Genomic DNA, 13,173 nt, shown 5'->3' with positions numbered 1-13,173 from the left:
ATTTTATTTATGTTTTTTAAAATTGTTTTTAAAAATTAAAATTTCTTTATATACCTAATAGTAATAATTTAACTATGGTTATATCAGGATTTTTAAAGATTCAATCCAATACCCTTGGAGGGTAATGGATGGCGATGCTGTAGCCAATGAAGTTCTAACTGAGGCTCGGCTATTGCTGTTACCCTCCTGCCATGATCAGAGCTTTAATTGCTCAATAACACCTTATCCCTGCACAGTCCTCTACAGATAACGGGGAATATGAAAAGCATTCTTGCTTCGCCCCTTTAAGCCAGTCCTTATAAGAACTGTAAGGATTTTGATTCCAATACCCTTGGAGGGTAATGGATGGCAATACTGTAGCCAATGAAGTTCTAACTGAGGCTCGGCTATTGCTGTTACCCTCCTGCCATGATCAGAGCTTTAATAGCTCAATAATACCTTATCCCTACACTGTTCTCTACAGATAACGGGGAAGATGAAAAGCATTCTTGCTTCGCCCCATTAATCCAGTCCTTATAAGGACTATAAGGATTTTAATTATACGCATTGGGTATCATAAGCCTTGCCTGTATTGTATATTGTATAAAATTATCCAACTAATACAAACTTTCTGTTTGAAAGAGGGTATGCTTAAATAATTTATATTTTAAGTAAATTTAAATGTCTTTTAAGTAAATTTAAATGTGACTAACCATCCTAAATAAAAAATAACTCGAATCGAAGACTATTGTCATCCATACATAAGTTCCGTTGCCGTATGAATGAAAAAGGCATTCATGCATACAAAAACGGAACTTAAGTATATATTCCCATATAGATACAAACAGCTACTTGTGCCCTTTCATACTTTAGTCAGTTCGTGGCTACAAAGAAAATTTGCTAGGCATTTCACGAGAATTAATCTTTATTTTCAAGTAAATCACTATTACTTTTACAATTTACTTATGAATTACTATAAAATAGCTATATGCTATTCTTTCTTAGCGACTTATAGAAACAGGCTCTTGAGAAGTATAGTGAATGCAGCTGGTGGGAGCGGACATGATTTATGTATTTCATCGACGAAAGTCTTTAAACGTATAGCACATGTTGAAAACCGCATCCTGCTGAATAGAGAGGTTGCGCTGTGGACTCGAACAACCGCTGCGCTGCTACTCATTAGTAAAATGATTGTTGTTTGGTTGTAACTTACTACTGAAGAACCCGGTTCGAATCTGGTAAACAAACCAAATTCGAACCGGGAGGGATATGATTTCTTTTGAATTACGGCTAAACAACAACAAGGAGGCCAGTGTATTAAGGGTGTAACTCCCTCTCATCTGAAAAATCCTTATAAAGGTTCGAGTTGTAGAAATTCGAGTCTACTGTATTAAACAAAGTATAGTTTAATTGGAAACCAATATTCCATTAGCATGAACTGAAATAAGTAAATGAATATGTATATTAGAGTATAAAGTGAACTGTTAATTGGTACTCAAAGGGTTAGAGATCATTCTCTTTTATACATCCGTGTAATTTGGAAGATGTCTAGAAGCTTAAATTGCCATTGCTTTTCTATCTGTTTAAGTAACCAGCAAGTAAAAGCATTAGACTAATCTTTTAAGTTAGATTAATTAATTAATGCCGATTTAAAGTTGACCACGTCTGGTTCAACACTTGAAATAATTCTGGTTTGAACACAAACAGGTAATTATCCAAACACTGCTCAGCACTACTGCAGAAAGTTTTTAAATCGTGAATCAATTGAAGTGGAATTGCATCCCTTTTATAAAAATGCAGCTTTTAGAAATTAGCTTCATTAGTAAGTAATTATACTAATTGGAGGGATGGCATGGAAATCCTTGTTAATGACAAGAAGATTATTTTCTTAGCTTCACAGTATCTTAGAAACTTGATTTATCATCGAACACACCGGTTAATTTTTCTTCTCTTTTCCGGATGTTCATTTCATATTTAGAATCGGCATCAAAGAGAATCTTGTAGTTCTGCTATTTAGCGAAGCGCTCCGGGCGATCTTCGCCTTTCTCTCGATTGAAATGAGAAAGAGAAAATTCTCGCATACGACGACCATATAAAGGCGGAAGCCTCGGGGGATTTTGCATTGCTGTCTTTGGAATGTAGTTATCTGCTTCACTCTCGTCACGTTTTAAAGAATTTATTGACTTAAAAAAACAGCCATGCAGGTTAATGGATTGAAAGTAAAAATAACATTGTTGGATATAAATTTTTAATTAAAGCTCTACCGGAAATAATTTCTGAAATTTATAGAAACTAATATAAGGACAGCTTCAATCTCCTGTAGCTGATTCTTTTTGAGGTTTGATTTTAGACTCGTTCAGAAAATTTTGGTGGGAAAATTTGATGCAAATTTTGATAACTATTAGATATCGCAAAAAATTAGATACTTTGCAAAGCTGAAGAAAATAATTAAAATTGGTATTTTTTCGTGTCATAAAATTTTCATTTGGCATTAAAGCAGCCAGCTGGCATCCCTTCTAAGAAATAATCACTTACAAGTGAATTAATTTATGTATATCTGATATAATCGTAAACGATTCCTGCATTTTGGTAGGTCTATTACTTTTATGAACTTTTTTTTTTCAGGTTTAGAACGATCGTTCATTTCACTTTAAAGGAGTCTCATCAGTCAACGGATGAAAATCTTCTAGTGAAATTGGCAATGGATACACTGAAGAACCAGATTCTTCAGCGTATCCATAACGTTGCTCAACAATCAGTACTCAACTATTTTTACAAATGGAAAGCACGCCAAAAGATATAAACCGTAATGTAGGTAAAGAACTCTGCTGTTTTACAGTTATAGACCTGTCCGTAGTGTATCCGATTACTCTCTAAAAATGGAAATGTTCTATTTTTTTTTTTGTTTTTGTTTATTTGCAACATTTGATTTATTAAATGTTTAGTAATTGAAATTAAGTTAAAATAATTTAAAAAGTCAGGTCCACTTAATATTGAGTGCTATGAAATATGTCGTTTTCATTCAGTAATATTTTCTGTGTTCTCATTCTCATTAACTGTTCAGTAATAGTTTGCTACTTAATGGATAAGGAGTATAACGTGTGAAACCAAAGTTCAGCTGAAGTACTGGTGAGGTCTTTTTGATGGAAAGAAATGGGTTCGAATTCTTTCTGAGATTCGAGAAATTGTGTCAGAATTTTTTTTAATTTAAGGTAAATTAGCTGGTCTCTTACAGAAGTGGCAGTGTTCCTTCTGGAAACTATTTGAGTCTGAAAAAAAATGAGCAGATGTACTTGGCAGACGTAATACACTAGCTTAGTAGTATTTGCTGATTCGGCCACCAAAGTTCCAAACGACTCAATACACTCTATTGCAGAACTTTGTTGCCTTTAGCAAATATATAATGACACGAAATCAAAGACTGTTCAGTAACAGAAACCATTATTTTCTTTTTATATATAAAAATTTCATCCACGTAATATAAACCTATAGTTCATTAGTAAAGGCGTGATCATTTGGGAATTGTTCTACAGGCCAAACATGGAAGAGCCACTTCAGGTCTTCATTAAACAGAATGTTCGTCTTAGAGGCAATGAAACTCAACTACCAGCTGAAAACACTTACAAACACCCATGACTACTGCGGGATTTGAACCCAGCTTGTCAGAAGGAGAGTATGAAGAAAGTAATCACTTGACAATCAAATGACATGTTATACTGAATCCAAAACCTTTCAGTTTGTTAACAAAACGCTGTGACTTTTATAAACAAAATAAGTAGAAAAAAATCAGTACTCAAAAATCAATGAAAAAAAAAATGTTCTTAGGTGACAGATAAATTTCGTTACTTCTGTGTGAGTTCATTCACTCTATTTACTAAAGGCCTGAATGATTTAAAACAGTTCCGGCTCTTCTCTGGAGCAGATTTTGCGAATTATTTAACCCTTTAGTCTATCCTTCGTTTAGTAATGTGTCATGGTATTCACGTGGTAATTGAGTAGATTAATGATGGCTAAGTTTTCGGGAACATGTTGGATGAAATCCAATATGTGAAATTTCTCAAAGAATTGCAAAAAAATACTTCTAATCTTTAAGCATTTATTTCAACTTTTCAGAAATCTCCAGCAATGCACAAGTGGTTCTCAATAAAATAAAAAAAATGTACAATACATAAATATAAATCTATGAATATAATTGCAGCAGACATTGCCGTGGATACGAATGACTGGAGCCAGTGGAGAAGGGTAGAGCCTTTTTTTTTTTTTGTTGTTGTTGTTGTTGTACAGGATCATTATGTAAATCTGAAAGATTATTTCTTGAATCTTCCAAATCACTACTATAAAAACTGACACTCTAAAATCCATTCGAGAATGCATTTAGGTGTGATTACAAAGCCATAATTCTAATGGTAATAATACCAGAAAGATCTCCAATTTATTCGTAATTCAAATTGAGTTCATTATTGCTGAAATTGTTGTTTGTTACCGTGATAGAAAAAGTTGAATATATTTTGGCTTAAGATGTCATGTTCCATGTTATCCTAGAAAAGAATTAAAATTACCAACTCTTGTTCTAAGGAGAAATATACATAGTTTGGATAAAGTTTGGATGATCAACCCAAAGAATAAATGAATGTGTTTATTAGCAAACTATCAGAAAACTATGCAATGTAGCAACAAGCTTTGGCAGAAAAATGATCATCATAAGTACAGTTACTTCTACCTTAGCTGGAATTCTGGGTCATTAATTGACAGTCGACTAAAATCCTCCATGACATCTGGAAAAGGATTTTGATAAACTGTTCCATTAGTTGACCAAATGATGGACACGTTTGTTGCTGCAAAAAAGGACCGATTGTAAGGAGAACACCTTGCACTTCAAGTATCTTATTTTATGAGAAATGACGATAGTTTGGATATTTTGTAAGAGAATGGAAGTTTTTTTATTGTTAAAGTTCGAGTTTTGTAACTACAAGAACATGTAAAATAAATTCAAACTTCTACAAATGGCGTTAGAAAAATGTATAAACACCAGTTAAAATGAGACATTCTGAATATCATGCTAACGTAATGATCGATAGAATTGTAAGATAATTGTGTCGCCACTCAGCTTTATTCTCTTCAACTACAGGAATGGTTAAGTGACGTAATCATGAAGATAATTAACCCCCTTCACTTCTTCAATCTAGAATTTACATCTAGTTCTCATAAGAAGTTAATAAATTTCAAAACCAACTATAAGATAAACTCTTTTGCCTTATTAAATGGTAACGAATATTAATTCTACCCTTTATTAGAATATTTAGATATTTTGAACTATATATTTGGAATCAAAGCTCAATGCATTTTAATATAGTGAACTCCGAAAGTCAGAGAGAGAGAGAGAGAGAGAGAGACTAACCAACAAATATGTAAAACATGGACTCCTGAGTTATGAGGTATAAATATTGGAGTGGATGGCAACGGTGGAGTAAGCACCATATGTCATAAGAACTCGATCGTTTTTTCGATTTAACTTAGTTTTAAAATACATATTATTATTTTTCAACATCCTTATGTAATCAAAACAGAAGACTGCAATGAAAAAAATAAAATATAAAAATACTAAATCAGATTGACACACGTTATCGTTCATTTGTGGTCGCCAGCCATGATTTTTTAAACGATTTTTACGCCTCTTATAAAATCAATCAGTTCCAGTATGATGCAACACCCATAAACATAGAATATTTCAAGATACTTTAAATTTTATTAGATTATTAAAAGGATACGAGACTAATTTCATTTTTCTAGCTTCACCTTGGTGTTAATATGCATGTGATAAATCGGTAATGGAAGTGAGGGGGGGGGAAAGAAACTAAAACGGATCTCTAGTTTTGCGGAGGTTATAAGTCGTATCACGATTATCCTTGTTTGTATAGCAGTTTTGTTAATACCACGTTCTTCAGGGCGTTTATCTGTGGTATGAGTAAGACGCGAGGCACTTTATGCAGTGCAGATTATGTCGCTACAAACTTAAGTAAAATTAATGACATGCTGACTGAGGGACTGGAAAGAGATATTCTGACGTGAATCTGTGTGCGCAGAGTCAGGAGAAGTTTTCATGTGGTAAGAATTGGACTTTTATTTCGCTCTAGCTTGAATTATTGTTCTAATAATTCTTAAAGAATGTGTATAGAAATTAGTAGGGGCCAAGACAGCATAATAAATATATTGTTTCAATCAACTGCTATATTTCTAGCAATCGCCTATTCGGGAAAATTTTATTAAAGATTGATAACTTTGATTGAGTAATCATCTGAGCTTATGCCATATAGTCTCTTATTGAAAATATACGTAATTACAAAGCATAAAGCAACGTTCATCACTAAGGGAAGATGAAAAAAAAAAAAGATAGTCAAGAAAATGGTCCAATCTTTGCTTGTAATCCAAAACAATATACGGTACATAATCCAAGTTAGAAATCATACTCGTAATTTTTAATATCTTTGCAGTATAAAGTGGGCTACAGCATTCGTGAAACCTCCAGCCATTAGCCATTAAATAATAAATTAAGTAATTTATTATTTAATTTTTTTATAATGGTAATTACTATTCCGAAAGGTTGGTACATTCCTGTCTTATGTATACTTACATGACAGTATATAAAACACTATTTCAGTTAATGATTAATAACTATTGTACCAAATTACATCTATTTAATCTGCAAGAATACGTCAAATCTTCGGTTCCCAAAATCCTAATATGACCAGAAACATAAAGGAGTATATTGGATAATAATTAGTAACAATGCTACTAACTTGGTCTCAACTAACTTGTTTTCTTAATTTATTTTATTTTATTTATTTTATTGACCGAGTGGTTAAGTGTATTCGCTCTCCACCCGATAGGCTGCGGATGGAGTTCCGCATTTAGTCTTCTAGAGAAGGGTTCCCAGACCAGGTAAAAATGAATAAAACTGATAAAAAGTAATAAAATCCCATAGCCCACCTACAGTACTAATGTGTTATAGAAACATTTTAAAAAGCCCTTATTTCTTCAGTGCAATGAGCTGGGTATCTTCATTATTACATTACGAGCTTAACGGATATTTCATCCACTAGGATAGCTCCTCAAAAATGGACAACAAATAGGAAATACTACCCTGTTTATCTATCCGTGCACAATGGCTAAAATAGAAAAGGCATCCATCATCATTAAAAAAAGGATTAATTTTCTGACAGTAAAAATTACACAAATACAGTATCCATATTATATATTAAGGATGAAATTTACAAAAGAGCGCATTTCTTTCAAAATGTATAGTATACAAGCTAAGAACATCCACCTTCACAAAGGTTCCGAACACCAATTATTCTTAAAAACTATAAGTGCATGTCAGTGTAGTTTTATATTTTCGATGCACCAAATGCTAACAATAAGGAAAAAAACCGGCTAGAAAGTATAAATGCTGTTTCTGATTTTTACTTTGACAAAAAAAACATCCGGAAGAAGTCAGTCACCATTACCAACAACTAGAAATACTATACGGAAACCTCAAACAGTATAAGTACCTTACATAAGTATCTTACACAGTATATCCTTATAAGGACTGATATAAAGGGGCGAAGCAAGAATGCTTTTCATCTTCCCCGTTATCTGTAGAGGACAGTGTAGGGATAAGGTGTTATTGAGCTATTAAAGCTCTGATCATGGCAGGAGGATAACAGCAATAGCCAAACCTCAGTTTGAACTTCATTGGCTACAGCATTGCCATCCATTACCCTCCAAGGGTATTAATATTAATCACCGCATCTCACGGTCGATCCTTTCTACACAGCGCGACGGACTGAGTCCTTGACTCTTTATCCCGTCATGTGAATGAAGAAAATCTGTGTGGATGGGGTGTTATTACCATGGCTGGGTAAGCCTCAGTTAAAACTTCATTGGCTACAGCATTGCCATTTGTTACGCTGGAAGTCCTAAAAAGGACTTTCTTCCTTCTCATACCCTCGCCTTCATAGACAGCATTTTTTTTTTAACAGTGTCTCAAAGCCCGTTTAGGAATTGCAACGAATGTTGTTAATCTCTCGTACACAGCATATTACGCATATCACAGTATGCATGATAATGCTATATTATACCAATAAAATATGGGTGTATTAAAATGATTACTTATAACATTTTATTTATGAAACATTTTTAAAAGTATTTTATTAAATAAATTTTACTTTTTAATATTTTATTTTTTATTATATCATAAAAGTATACAACTGTCATTTCTCTGCAGGTATGACTACAAATAAGTAAATCTGTATAAAGCATTGAATCAACCGAATGTACAATGAACATTTCTCTGGGAACATTATCGATTGTAAAATTTTACCGTTAAGCAATTGCTTACAGTACCCGTAGGCAAGCAGAGGAAGTTTATCGTTATAATAATTTTTTGGAATTCAGCCCTTCCCTTTATCCAAAAGGGGTTGAAAAGGGACAAAAACTTCACGAAAAGGCTGTTATCAATTGCCTTACTTTTGTTGGCAATTTCAATTATAGCGTTAGCATAACGAATTCTGTTTTCTACACAAATACACGGCAAGACAAAATAAATATATTATTGCAATGACGGACATGCTGTTTAGAAAAGAAAGAATTCAACATACAAATTACAGACAATTCAACCATGACTTATGTTACAACTCACAAAAACGAAGCATCTTAAATTGATCGCTACCAATACGGATAAAGAAAATATTCTTGTTTGCGAATCAAAGATGCGATAGCAATTGTCAATGAAAAAATATTTAAAGCGAATACAACTGAAAAAAATCTTCAACTCAAACGATTCTTTAACAAGTAATCCAGCACTAAGATTGTCGTGAATCACAATACTCCAGGAATTCTTTTGTAAAGGTAAAAAGAAGAAGAATCGGCAATTCTGTACACAGCTTGCTTATTATTGATAAAAAAAAAAAAATACTACGGAGACATCGTCGCGCATTTGTGTGTGTGTAGAAGTCCCTTGCTGCATTGCAATACTCGCAAGATTAGTTACGAAGGAAGTTATTCAAATGTTTCATGTAAGATGTTGGTTATTCCACACCGCCTTTCCTTCTTGTAGGCAACAAAACCTTCTTAGTTGTACACAAGAATTCTGTCGTGAATAGAAAGAGCCTTTCTGATCACTATTGATTTTTACTGCTTTTTTTTTTTGACAAGGGAGAGAGAGGCAGAATATAAAGAGATAGCCTTTGACGAACAAATACGGCAGGAAGAAACTTATAGAAGAGAGTTGGTCGTACCAATAAAAGCATGTTGCTATGACAGTCGAAAACAAATGCTACCAATCGGTCAATGCACTTTTGTGCAAACAGTTTTGTGTCCTAAAACTTTCTTCTTCTTATTTTTATTTATTTTTATTTTTATAATAATATATATCGAACGTTCAATTTCCTTTATTTAGGAATTTGTGACTCCATAGAATCCCAAGGGGAAATCACACGTAGAAACGACTTATTTTAATACTAATAATGAAATCTACAATGAAGAATGTCAACAATGTTAAAATAGAATTTTTAAAAAAATTTTTTTAATCGAATCATGAACTGTATTTAATATTGTTGCATAAGTATACTTAAAAATCAAATATAAAACATCCAAACGAACAAATAAATATCAGCATAGATTTCGTTCAGTTATTGTACTGCCTACAGTTTTAAATCAAACTTAAACGACTGATGCCTTACTGTGGCATTTGCTAATCCCCACGGGAACCCCACTGTTACAGAACAAGATGTTGACATTGTTAGTAATCCTCGAAGGACTTTTCTGTTAAGTGTGTCTTAGCTGCTGGCAATTCCTCTGAGGGTTTAAACACCTATTGGATGAGGTGTTCACGTTTGTCCGTTGAAATAAACTCAATACAATTGTCACTGTAAATTAATCTCAACCATTTGAATTCGTCTAAGACATAATTCTTCTGCTGAATAGGTTATGTGTTTTTCGACTTATTATTTTTACTTTAGATTAAAATAAAACCGAATACGACTGTTTGAAGACTGGTGATCATTTCTGAGATAACAGAAAATTTACATTATCACGTAAAATAAGTTATACCTTTTAGAATGATAACTTCTAAAATGGAAATAGATTTTTTAAATTTAAATTGTTATTTTAAATATGATCCAAAATATCAACTAATTGTATAATTCAAAGTCCATGTTCCATGCGAAAAGAATATTAAATTCAGTTAAATCTAAATAATCTATCGATTACATTGCATTATCATTTTCATTGTTTCCATTAGTTGTAAATTTCTTTCTGCTAGCACCCAGTGTTAAAGCAACAATTGATCTGCAAACTTTACCAAGCTTGTGGTTGCTAGGCAACAACTGTTGCTTGGTAACAATGTTCAGATATATAACTTAGTAAGTAGATGACATACCAACTTTGTCATACTTCCGCCAAATGGATTCTTCTAAAAAGAAGCACGCTTTTCAAAGCATAAAAAAACACTACCATAAAAAAAGACCATTAGAAGACAAGACACTCTTTAAAAAAATTCTCAGTCTGTTTACCTTGAAAGCAAATGCACCTCCCTCGATCTTTCCTACCAAGTTTCCACAATTAGTCTTCACTATCACTCCATCGTCCTCCTCTTCCTCTTGAGCAAGAGTAGAGTCATCAGTGATCGAGTCATTTGTTTCCCTGGCCACTTCCCCAAGCGTGCTCGCACACGCCACAACAACAATAATTAGGATCGCGAGCAGTAACGTCACCACCATTGTTACCAGGCCTTTGTGAGACTGACACAAACGACGTTTCTCTGGAGTTCGTTCTTGATGAACATATCTATCCTCTCCGTTATCCATTTGACCGTAAGGGCGATGGAGACTCTTCAATAAAGACATTCTGTCATCTTTATTTGGCTCCAGTGGAGTCGTCATTGTAACTGGAAAGAGAGAATAACAATTCGAAATCACCAGCGTTATTTAAAAAAACAAGATAAGGTAGCAGTTAAAATTCGTAAGAGTTTTCATTGTTAACCGGAAAAAATACAATTAAAATTTCAGTTATGTAAATTTCAGAAGACAAAAGAACTAAAAACCAGAAAGCAGGTGCGTATGGTATCAATTGTTGTACATTGTCAATAATTTTCCATTGTTATCATTGTCAAGAATTTATGTATTGATTTTTTAACTCTTGTTATGTCCACGCAATTATTTCTCTTACAAAATACTCAAAATGTAGCGCAATCAAAGTGATTGATTATTAATGTTTATGAAATATTAGTCAGAGCGTGTGATTTTTCTTTATGTATTCAACAAAACTACGTATTTCAACTGATTGATTAATAACCTATCACTGTTCTAAACAAAAATAAATATATCGAAACGCACGCAAGTATAGTTATAAATACATATTTATAGAACGAATGTATCAAAGTAATGCTCTAAGAGCAAAGTCATCTTGGACAGTATCTCAAAATAGAATCTTATTACTACAGTTTATTACGTGAGGCTCTATCTTCGTGCGATAAAATTAACTTGTCGCTGGACAAATGGCTGTGTAGATCATACTTTCAGGGAGACTATGGTAAGCACTTACAACCTATTTATGGCTCTTAAATATTTATATATCACATTCCAGACGCACGCCACCCATCTCCTCTGGTACTTTTTTCCTGTACACAGCTTAGATGGATTCACACACACAAGAAAGAGGCCTCCACCCGTCAAGCTTTATTACTGACTGACACTAAAAACAAAGATATTTTTGTTACGTGTCTATCAAGAGTTTATTTCTGTCATTTATAGCTCGTTTCTACGGGACAAATACTAAACATGGAAGGTTATAGACCTCAGAGCAATCTCTTCTTCACCGCTAGACGGTAATTTTTTTATTCCTATATGTATAACGAGTCATAAAACTATACTTTTTTTTGTGATGCATAAATATTAGAAGAATGTTATTGTAAGGATTTGTTAACATTGTTATTTGTATCCTTGTTAATAAATATTTTTGTATGGTGAACATTAAACTTGTCTACCCGTAACGAACTAATTTTATTTTAGTAGTTAATCAATTCAGTATTTTTTTTTATTTTTTATTTTTTACATTATAATTCTTTCACGAGCTTACAAGTTTGCGCGTGCGTATTTGTAAATGTGAAATTAAAGGCAACAATATAATCAAGAGCGTCTGCTTGTTTAAACGCATTTGTCATCACGAAATGCAATGTAACAATATTAGCTAACGCGGCGCTGACACTTAATGGACCATGCACGTGTTTATTATTAAATTCGAAATGTACATTATTTTTACATCATGAAAAGCTGAAAATTTATTGAAACAGACGAATGATCATGGACTTTCTATATAAACTGTAGTTTATGAGCATTAAGACCAGTCGTTTTCTATATACCTTTTACTTCACAACTAATTTTTTAAGATGAATTTACAAGCTGGCTACAGTCAAGAAAGCCCATTTTCTTCACGGTGTGTAATAAAGCTGTAGAAAAGGTGCAGAGTAACAAAAGTATGATTAATGACTTGCCAAAAGTAGTTCTTAGGTCTACCGTAGAAGCAGTTAAAGGAAATGATGTATTACAAGACTCGCCTTTACTGACAGCAGTCAGGTGAGAAATAGGTGCTCGTAGAAAGAGCAAAGACGTTGCGTCTATCCTTACAAGAACATCGGGAAGTTCTCCACTCTGCGGGAATTGAGTTCGTCTGCTTTTAATTACTCGCCCACCACATCGGTTAATTCTGCAAGTGTTTTAAGCTTCCGTCAGATAATTTCCTATGCTGTGGATCGTTTTGCTCAAATGCATTTTTATTGTTGGAAAGGTGGGGAACATAACAGGAAGAGACAACTGCCTCGGTTCATTAGTGATTTATTGATGGATGTTGCAAGCAATCTAACCAAGAGAGTTTCCGTCGCAAAAGCTCTATAAGCTAGCAGACAGTTACGGTAGCAGGCAGAGATTGTGCACATCAAGATTAATAGCTTCTGTTATATAAACTCCGTCTACCATACATCGGTGACCTTAAAACATCGGAGGTCATAATTCTAAAACTCAATCAGGCGAGAAATAAAAACTGCTAACTACACAGATAAATCACTCTCCAGTCTTTCTGACATTAGATGGAAACGATTAATTACAATCCTTTAGGGGGGGGGAGGCTAAAGAAGGTTAACCTTAGGGATCTATTGAT

This window comes from Typopeltis vanoorti, chromosome 4 (assembly GCF_054136105.1).
Source record: "Typopeltis vanoorti isolate ZY-2024b chromosome 4, IOZ_Tvanoo_1.0, whole genome shotgun sequence".
Lineage (NCBI taxonomy): Eukaryota > Metazoa > Arthropoda > Arachnida > Uropygi > Thelyphonidae > Typopeltis > Typopeltis vanoorti.
Note: the sequence above shows the minus strand (reverse complement) of the source record.